This window comes from Giraffa tippelskirchi, chromosome 5, assembly GCF_054371585.1.
Source record: "Giraffa tippelskirchi isolate mGirTip1 chromosome 5, T2T-mGirTip1v1.2.pri, whole genome shotgun sequence".
Taxonomy (NCBI): domain Eukaryota; kingdom Metazoa; phylum Chordata; class Mammalia; order Artiodactyla; family Giraffidae; genus Giraffa; species Giraffa tippelskirchi.
Window position 1 is genome coordinate 131,719,343 of NC_137279.1, and position 9,918 is coordinate 131,729,260.

The window sequence follows — 9,918 nt, forward strand, 5'->3', positions numbered from 1 at the left end:
TCAGTATATGGCTTCGCAGTAAGGCTTTAAAATTTGACCCCCCAATCTCTCTAGATATAAAGTCATATGGAGGTTGGCTAGAATGGCATCTAAATTCAAGTTCCACATTTATAAAGTTGGTGAAGTGGAAAGAAATTTTTTTCCTTAGGGCCCACCCATTTTGGGGGAGTGTTTATGCTGTCTACTGCCTTAGACTCTGCAGTAGCTAGAATGAACCCTTTGTAATTCTACAAGCTGGACATATTCTCTTAACTCTAGGCTTTTGCAATGCAATGAACAGATTTCTTAACAAGGCCTTCTTGCTTCCCCATCTGATACTCCTTATTGTTACTTCTCTTCTTCCTCATGGTCCCACTGCCTAACCTCCTGAGCCTGGATGAGGTGACCACCTCCGTGCTGCCATTGTGCCTTGCGTGTTGTCACTCCTACAGCAGCACCTTTTATATAATTGTGAAATGGAAATTGTTGTGAACTTTTGTCTCCCCTGTCTCTCGATCTCAGGTATTTGGTCTCCATCATACTTCTTTATCTCCCAGTATAGAATCCACCACATAAAAAAAACTGGTGTAAGTTGAATAAACAAAGAACTGCCATTCAAGTTACCATGTCTCCACTCTATTCCCTGCTCTTCCAGGGTTCTCAAAATACAACCCACAGTTTAGGAACTAGTGCAGATGGGACTCCCTGAGGCAGAAAGGACATGCTCTCCCATCTGAACCTGCTGTGCTGTTCTCTCCGAGGGATGGAAACTCCATGTTCCCTGTGTTCTTAAACTTCCTCTAGGTTAATTACCAGAATTTAAACCATTGCCTTTGGCTCACAGAGTGACTGTGGTGTTTAGAAGAGCACATCTCTGCTTTTCTGAGAAAAGTGAGGTAATTCTCAGTCACCTTTCGGTTCTTCTCACCAACAATGAAATGAGAAGTCAGAGCTAAGCCAGTCCTGAAGCCCATAGTTCTCAACAAAGAAATGTGCTCCATGTGGCATGTCTGGATGGTCTGGAAATGGTATGAGAAGGCAGGCAAAAGGGTTGTGTCCCCACGAATCTCCCCAGTACAGGAACCAGCAAAGGGAATGTGAAACAGCACAATAATGTTGACATGGAATAGAGCTGTCTATAGATCAAGAAAGGATCAAGAATGAGGCAAAAGACAATGAAGCTGAGTAAGAGGAAAATGTACCCACTTTACAAGTTCAAGCATAACTTGTCATCTGTTGTCAAAGTTTATATACACCCCAAGAAAAGGCTTCAGGCAAAAGGCCTCTCACAAACTTGAAAGCTAATCAATAATTTTTGACTGAATGAAGGAATAAGAGATCTATTTCAAGTAAGTAAGCAAGTAAAGTAGCTCAGTTGTGTCCGACTCTTTGTGACCCCATGGACTGTAGTCTGTCAGGCTCCTCTGTCCATGGGATTTTCCAGGCAAAAGTACTGCATTGGGTTGCCATTTCCTTCTCCAGGGGATCTTCCCGACCCAGGGATCGAACCCGGGTCTCCAGCATTGCAGACAGACGCTTTACCATCTGAGCCACCAGGGAAGCCCTCTATTTCAAGTACTTTTCCACAATTTTTTGGAAGCTAGGTTCACAGCTCCCCTTGCATGTGGTATTTTATATACCAAATTAGCAGCTTGACCACTTCTAGAATTCTCTCCATACTTTCTCCACTTAGTCTACAGCTTGCCTCACTGATGCTGTCTTCTCACCTGTCAGCCTAGTCTCAAATTGCACTCAGACAGAGTATTTCTTAAGAAAACACTTCACCGATGAAGTAGGGATTAGGGACAGGAAATTGTGGAAAATGCAAAGAACAATAGAGGAGACCAGACCTGAGCTTAAGGAAGCTCAGGAGAGCTGGTAAGAGTGTCAAGTGGACTACTTCAGCCTGCTCAGTCTCAGATTAAATTCTGCAACATATGTGTACTTCTTGAAAATAACAAGAAGGTAAGAGCATTTAAGCAATCTCTGTGCACCATGGGGAGGTCCCTCTGTGTCAGACAGAGTTTCATCCCCATGTTGGGGCAGTGAGATTCTGCAGCAGGCAGAGGAGCCTCTCTCTCTCTGGGGGGCAGAAATAGGACCACAGGTTCCAGTCCAGGGACATGCACAGCTGGCAAGGTATCTGCTCCTGTTCACTTCTCCCAAGTTGTCACATACTGTGAACACTAGTGACTTCATTATTTCTGCCAACTTGCATGTCAAGTAACAAATTCATTTTTGTTAGTTCAGAAAAGAATACTTCCTGTGCTAAATCATTAACTCCTAAAGTGATGTTTTCAGATTAGGGCAATTCACATGTTCATTAATGACTCAATGGGTTTAAATTGGAGATAGCTTGAAAACATACACAGCACACTGTTTATTCTGAAGTCAAATTCGAATAATGAATACTATAATAGTAATATAATAATTTTTTCTTCCTGGTTTCCAGGAGGATAAAGCACTAGATGTTGCAACTATAGCAAACAAAACTGGTTTCTGTCCAAATACAATCCTTCATCCCAAGCTGCCTTTCCTATATGATCTACCTTAATATTAATGTAATAACTCCCCTTATATTATGGTTATATATTATTATATAGTTGTTATAGTCTTAATATAATAGATTATTAATTATTAATATAATAACTCCCTGTTGAACACTAATGTATGACAGGCTTTGTATACCATCATTGTTTATTAAACACTTGTATAATAAATGAATGACTGATTGATTGTGATACTCAAGAAAATATTTCTTGAATAAATGATTTTCTTTTTCAAACGGGAAATTACTTTTTGTTGTGTATGTTTTTCTACTATTATAAAATAATTTTATATAGTCATTTTAAAAATCCACAAAGTTCAGAAACAAAATAAAACTCTAATGCCATCAATTACTGAGAAATAAGATTAATTTTGGAGTATACAATATATGCTTCCAGCCGTTTCTATACTGATTACTGATTTATAAATTATTTTTCATAAATAATTTTATACCTACCATAAATTAAATTATTCTTAACCAAAATTCCAAATTTATTTTGATAAACATCTTTAGTTCATCTGGAACGGGGTTTGGAGTAGAATGCAAATTCAATTGTTTCATTTTTTTGGTACATTAAAATTTTTATCAATACAGAAAGTCCTCATCATAACAATTTAGAAAAGAAAGAAGACTATCCCATTTTTGAGTATAAAGAATTAAGTACATGCATATAGGTAGACTGAAAGTGACTAGTAAGTAGGATGAAATGTTACACTTTTTCTATAGCCGAACAGATAAGATTCTTTTGCACTGTTTTAGCTGGTATGAGACATGTTTCCCTGCGTCAACAGGATCCTGTTTTCCAGTGAGTATGGGGCAGCACCATTTATTATGACATCCAGCACTTCCCATGCCTTCCTTTACAGAGTTCACTATAATCTCACTGGACAATTGAGGTAACTACCAGTTAATTTATCTCATTTGAAAGAATAATATAAAACTTTTCTTATCTCCCTAAGTAGAAATAGCTTTAGTCAAGACTGAACCTAGGTTAAACTCCCAAAGTGTCAGGGAGCCTGAAACTTTAGTTTTCTGGGTGGTCATTTTTCAATACGGGTGAAGGCTAGATACTTGGAGACTTTCTGTGTGGTAAAGCTGCCAGTAGTTTTATTTTGACCCTAGATTTTTATTTACATTTAGAAGTTTAGAGAAAAGAAACTACCTATTAGTTTTTGAAGAAAAGAGAACCTCTGAAAAGGGGATAGGGAAATGAACTTTTTCCAGTTGATAAGCACACTCTCATTACATATAATTCACAGGAAGACTGAACTGTTTCCAGAATTAGTTCTTGGTGCCTGACATAAGCAGCAGATTTCATTGGTCTGGAGAAACAACAGGTGATTTCTCAGCATTAGTCCTGTTTCAGATCAGCCCTGCCCTACTTTCACATTCAATTTCACTTGTATTAATAGGAAATGAAAGTTTCAAATTTGCCTTGTCCTTCAGTTGACACCAAAATTCTGCATTCATGAAAAAGATATGGATGAACTACAGACCCTACAGTTTGCAAAAATTAGTCAGAGTAAGTTAGAGAAGGCAAGAAAAGAGCCAGGAAAGATAGGAGGCTTCTGGCTTAGTTCCTTTCAGATTAGAGGTGACATAGCCACAAACTCTACTGATACAGTGATGGATCATTTTCAGACCTGAGCCTGCTTTCTTAAAAGTGAAGGTAAGAATCTCAATTTTGGACTAGGCTTCACATTTTCCAATTATTCATTTTCCAAATATTAGACAAACCCCTCTAAATATCAACAGACAGATGACTGACATTGGAGAAAAAGCAGTGCAGGACATATTTATTTTGTTTTTCTTTGTTTTGGGGCTAACACGTTCATAACATAGGCCCCAATAGGATTTTTAACTGGGGTAAAGGCACGTTTCATAAGACTTTTTAAAAAAATTTAGTGTATATATAGCACAAGAACAGAAAACTGCTCAGCTTTAAAGTAGGTGAAATATCACAAAATGATTATAACCACCTTGCTCATTTTGCACCAAGTCACCAGAGGTCTTCTTGGGTCCATTGTAATCAATAGCCCCTCCTTCCAGTTCTAAAATAACTGCTTTCTGACTTGTAGCATTAGAGATTAGATTTGCTTATTTGTGAATATCACATAACTGAAATGAATCAAGCAGTATGTATCATCGGGCCCTGTTCATTTCACTCATGACAATCAAGAGATTAACTTTCAATACTGGGTATAAGAGTAGTATGACCATGAAAATGACCATGGGCTTCCTGGCTGGCTCAGACGATAAAGCGTCTGCCTGCAACGTGGGAGACCTGGGTTTGATCTCTGGGCCGGGAAGATCCCCTGGAGAAGGAAATGGCAACCCACTCCAGTACTCTTGCCTGGAAAATTCCATGGATGGAGGAGCCTGGTAGTCCGTGGGATTGCAAAGAGTCCGACACGACTGAGTTACTTCACTGGTTACTGGTAGTATGGTTATTTTCATGGCAATAAGGCATTCCCTTGTGCAAACATATCACTTATCCACTTTACTGTTGATTTACAGTTGCATCATTTTCAGTTTGGAGATATTAAAAATATGTATGAAATGATCATTCTACATATGTCGCTGATATGCATGTGCATATATTTCTGATAGTAATGCACTTAGGAGTGAAATGACCAAGTCCATAGGATACTTACATTCAACTTCAGTACATAATACCAAACAGTTTTCCAAAGTGGTTGCTCCATTTTCTATTGCTATATAACAAACATTCCAATTCTATTGGCTCAAAACAACCATTGTTTTGGGGCTTCCCAGGTGGCACTAGTGGTCAAAAACCTGCTTTCCAATGCAGGGGACTTAAGAGACGTGGGTTTGATTCCTGGGTCAGGAAGATTCTCTGGAGGAGGGCATGGCAACCCACTCCTGTGTTCTTACCTGGAGAATCCCATGGACAGAGGAGCCTGGTGGGACTCACCTGGCTATCCTCATGTGACTACATTCTACTGGTGAATAGCTGGAGATGAAAGATGTAAGATGGACTCAACTACACGTCTGGGGTCTTAGTGAGAACCATCAGAAAATAGAAACCAATCTCTTTACATGGAATTTTCATCATTCGGTGGCCTAGCCTAATCTTTATATACAGGCTGGACTCCAAAAGCACAAATCCCCATGCAGGCATACTTCTCAACCCTGGGTCATGTTTGCTGACATATCATTGTCAAGTCACATGGCTAAGCATGAACTTAATGTGGAGGGGACCACACAGGGCATAAGTACTAGGAGATTTCTTCTGGTGCCACCAATATCAGTACCAAACCTACCCGAGTGGTTGTACTAAATTTACTCAGGAATGATGTCTAAGAATTCTGGTAGCTCCATGTCTTAGTCTACATTTCCATTTATCAGTATTGTTAATTTAGGCCACTGTGATTGGTGTGTGCTACAATATCCTAGTGATGTTGACTTGATTTATCTTATGATTTATGCTATCAGATCTTTTTCAAATGTTATGATCATTTGGATACCTTCTTTTTGAAGAGCTGAATTATCATTTTCAATTTTCTGTTGAGTATCTATCTTTCTAGAAGTTATCTATATGTTTATATATGGTCATTTATCATTTATTTATGTCTTCTTATATGCAGTTTACCTTTTTCTCCTATTAATGGTGCCTTTAGATAAACAATATATCTTAATTTTTATGTAGCCAAATTTGTTAATCTTCACAACTGTTTCACACATTTTATGCCCTAAAAAACTTTTCTTATCCTCAAATACTTGAAACTATTTTCCCATACTATTTTCTATTGAAATAGAAAATGGAACTTTATATTGAATTCTACAATTTTTCTGGAATTACTTTTTGGGTATGGTATGACATGGAAGTCATTTTCTCGTTTTTCCTTGTGGATATTCATTGGCCTAGGACCATTCATTTAAAAGTCGTCATTTCTGCCAGTTTTAAATGATTATTGGCTGGTCCTCAAGCTCTCAGCTGAGGCATAATGCTGGTGTTATAAGTCTGAGATAATATTTTAAATGAGCATCCACCATAGCTTTTGCATTACAATTTGTTCTGTCCACACTTGCTCTTCTCATTCCCACTGATTCTAATGTTTGCCATTTAGTAGTTTATTATTTAACTCTCTCTTCAACTAAATAGGAGGTAATTTTTTCAGGTGAAGATTAGTTTTATTCATATTTATATCACATCACTATTTATTTGTATATATTGCCAGATGGAAATTCGGAGACATAGAATGGAATGAAGAGCAAAAAAAAGGAATTCCACTGAATTTTATTAAGTTCTATTGAATATCTATTGAATATCCATAGAACACAGTACCCAACATACGAAGGGTATACTTTAAAGTACACAAGAATATTTAGGTGGACACATTTCTTACTCTCTGACTCTTTTTCCTCATTAAATATGGGGATAATAATTACCCCATATCTAAAGTATTGTTATGAGCCTTAAACTATACATTAATGGAAAGAGTATTGGCTTCAAAGTCAGACAGATCTAGACGGTTTCAAATTCAGGTCCAAATTCATGCTTACTAGCCTAGGACTTCTGACAATTCACAGTCTCTGAGAGCCTCAGGTTTTATCATCTGTAAAATGGGGACAAATCTAGTACTTTGCTTATATTTCTACATTTACTCTTTCTAACACTAATACCAAATGCATAGAACAAAGGTTGGTGCATAGTATGGATTTGATTACATTTAGGTGCCACTGCTTTTCAATCATAGGTTGTTATATCAAAAGTATTTATGCATCACCTATGTGCTGAGAACTTTGCTGGGTACTTTCAAAGATAGAGAAGAAAAATTGCTCTTCCCAGGTGCCTACAATCAGATTAATAAGCGGGACCTTGGTAGCATGAAAAGGGTAATGAAACCACTCAAAGAATTTAACTCAAACTCAGAAAATGGATCGAACATTGAGATAAGATTATATGAATCAACACAGAGTGCCAGGAGCCAGCTCACGAGATCCCACCCATGACAGGGTCATGAGGAGAAGGACTGATCAAGCAAGGCTTCTCAGGCCTCAGGGATTCTTGGAAGGCTGCCTCAGCGCTCACGTTAAAGATGATATCTGTCTTTCTCAGCCTTCAGAGTGGGAGAAAATAATAGCAAACGAAGCAACAGACAAACAATTAATCTCAAAAATATACAAGCAACTCCTGCTGCTGAATTCCAGAAAAATAAACGACCCAATCAAAAAATGGGCCAAAGAACTAAACAGACATTTCTCCAAAGAAGACATCCAGATGGCTAACAAACACATGAAAAGATGCTCAACATCACTCATTATTAGAGAAATGCAAATCAAAACCACAATGAGGTACCATTTCACGCCAGTCAGAATGGCTGCTATCCAAAAGTCTACAAGCAATAAATGCTGGAGAGGGTGTGGAGAAAAGGGAACCCTCTTACACTGTTGGTGGGAATGCAAACTAGTACAGCCACTATGGAGAACAGTGTGGAGATTCCTTAAAAAACTGGGAATAGAACTGCCATATGACCCAGCAATCCCACTGCTGCGCATACACACTGAGGAAACCAGAATTGAAAGAGACGCGTGTACCCCAATGTTCATCGCAGCACTGTTTACAATAGCCAGGACATGGAAGCAACCTAGATGTCCATCAGCAGACGAATGGATAAGGAAGCTGTGGTACATATACACAATGGAATATTACTCAGCCATTAAAAAAAAGACATTTGAATCGGTTCTATTGAGATGGATGAAACTGGAGCCCATTATACAGAGTGAAGTAAGCCAGAAAGAAAAACAGCAATACAGTATACTAATGCATATATACGGAATTTGAAAGATGGGAACGATAACCCTATATGCGAGACAGAATAAGAGACACAGATGCATAGAACAGTCTTATGGACTCTGAGGGAGAAGGTGAGGGTGGGACGTTCTGGGACAATAGCATTGAAACATGTGTATTATCATATGTGAAACAGAACACCATTCCGTGTTCGATGCATGAGACAAATGCTCAGGGCCGGGGCAATGGGATGACCCAGAGGGATGGGATGGGGAGGGAGGTGGGAGGGGGGTCCAGGAAGGGGAACACATGTAAACCCATGGCTGATTCATGTCAATGTATGGCAAAAACTACTACAATATTGTAAAGTAATTAGCCCCCAACTAAAATAAATAAATTTATTAAAAAAAAAAGAGGTGATATCTGTCTTTCTGATGTTTACTATAATAAACCTCTTCTTAGTTTCTGTGACTTAGTTAAAAGGCCCTTCCTGATCTCTTCCTAAATAGATCAATCTGAAGCCCTGATTGATAGGGCCCTCGGACGGTGGCACCCTATTAGATTATCTAGGATGTCGGTATTTTTATCTAAACTCTTGTTAGCGTATTAGTTTGTTTAATAAATAAGCCTGTGCCTTTGGAGCTAATGTGCATGACTGATCCTTAACAATAAAACAGCATTGAGAGCCTCCGCGAAGAAAGCCCCTATGGGCACAAAACCCTTTGCAGGAAAAAAGGCTTTTTAGGAAATATAAAAAATATTGCTTTATGAAACTGTTACTTAGTCTATATTTACTCACTATGTTTTTACTCTTAATGTATTTAGCCTATATAATGAAAACATAATAGTTAAAAATTTATATAAATAAAAGTTTAGCTTTAATACAAATAATAAGACAATTGTTGATTTAACTGATGATTCTTACTTAGAGCTAAGCTTCAGCTTGCTTTTCTATGACTTTATGGAACCACATTCTTTTCTGTTGAGCTCAGGGCGTGGAATGGATTGCCAAAAACAGGTTTTACCTTAAAACTTTCTATTGATGAATTCTTTCCTACTGTGCCTGGTGCAAAAATGTTCTGACCGATCAACCCTTGTCAACGGAGAGTCACCAGATGTTAGCAGGCCACCAGGCCAGAAGATGATGTAAACAAAATGAGGCTTTTGGTAACTAAAGACATGCAAACGGTTTTGAGCAAGGTCAAAACTGCTGGCCCATTAGGCTGAATTGGTTTGCCTATTAGGCAAAATTGGTTTGCCCAATAAGCTGAGTTGTTATGCCCACTAAGCTGAGTTGATATGACTCTATACTTTAGATTTTGTTTCTGTGTACCACTAAAAATGTAAAAGCTGTCTTAAAAACAATAAAGTTGGGAAACACTTGGAAACGCTAAGACTCGCTGTGTCTTCTCATTCGCATCACAGACGCCGTCCATCCTGAGGGAACTCTGGACCGGCTGCAGCTGGACTCCGGCAACAGAGCAGTATATAGACACATTAGTTACTTGAAGGAGAAAAAGATAATGTGAGAAATAAGTTACAGAACCCTTCCTCCCTCCCTCCCTTCCTCCCTCCCTCCCTTCCTCCCTCCCTCCCTTCCTCCCTCTGCTCTTTCTATTCCTGGTAAAGCCCT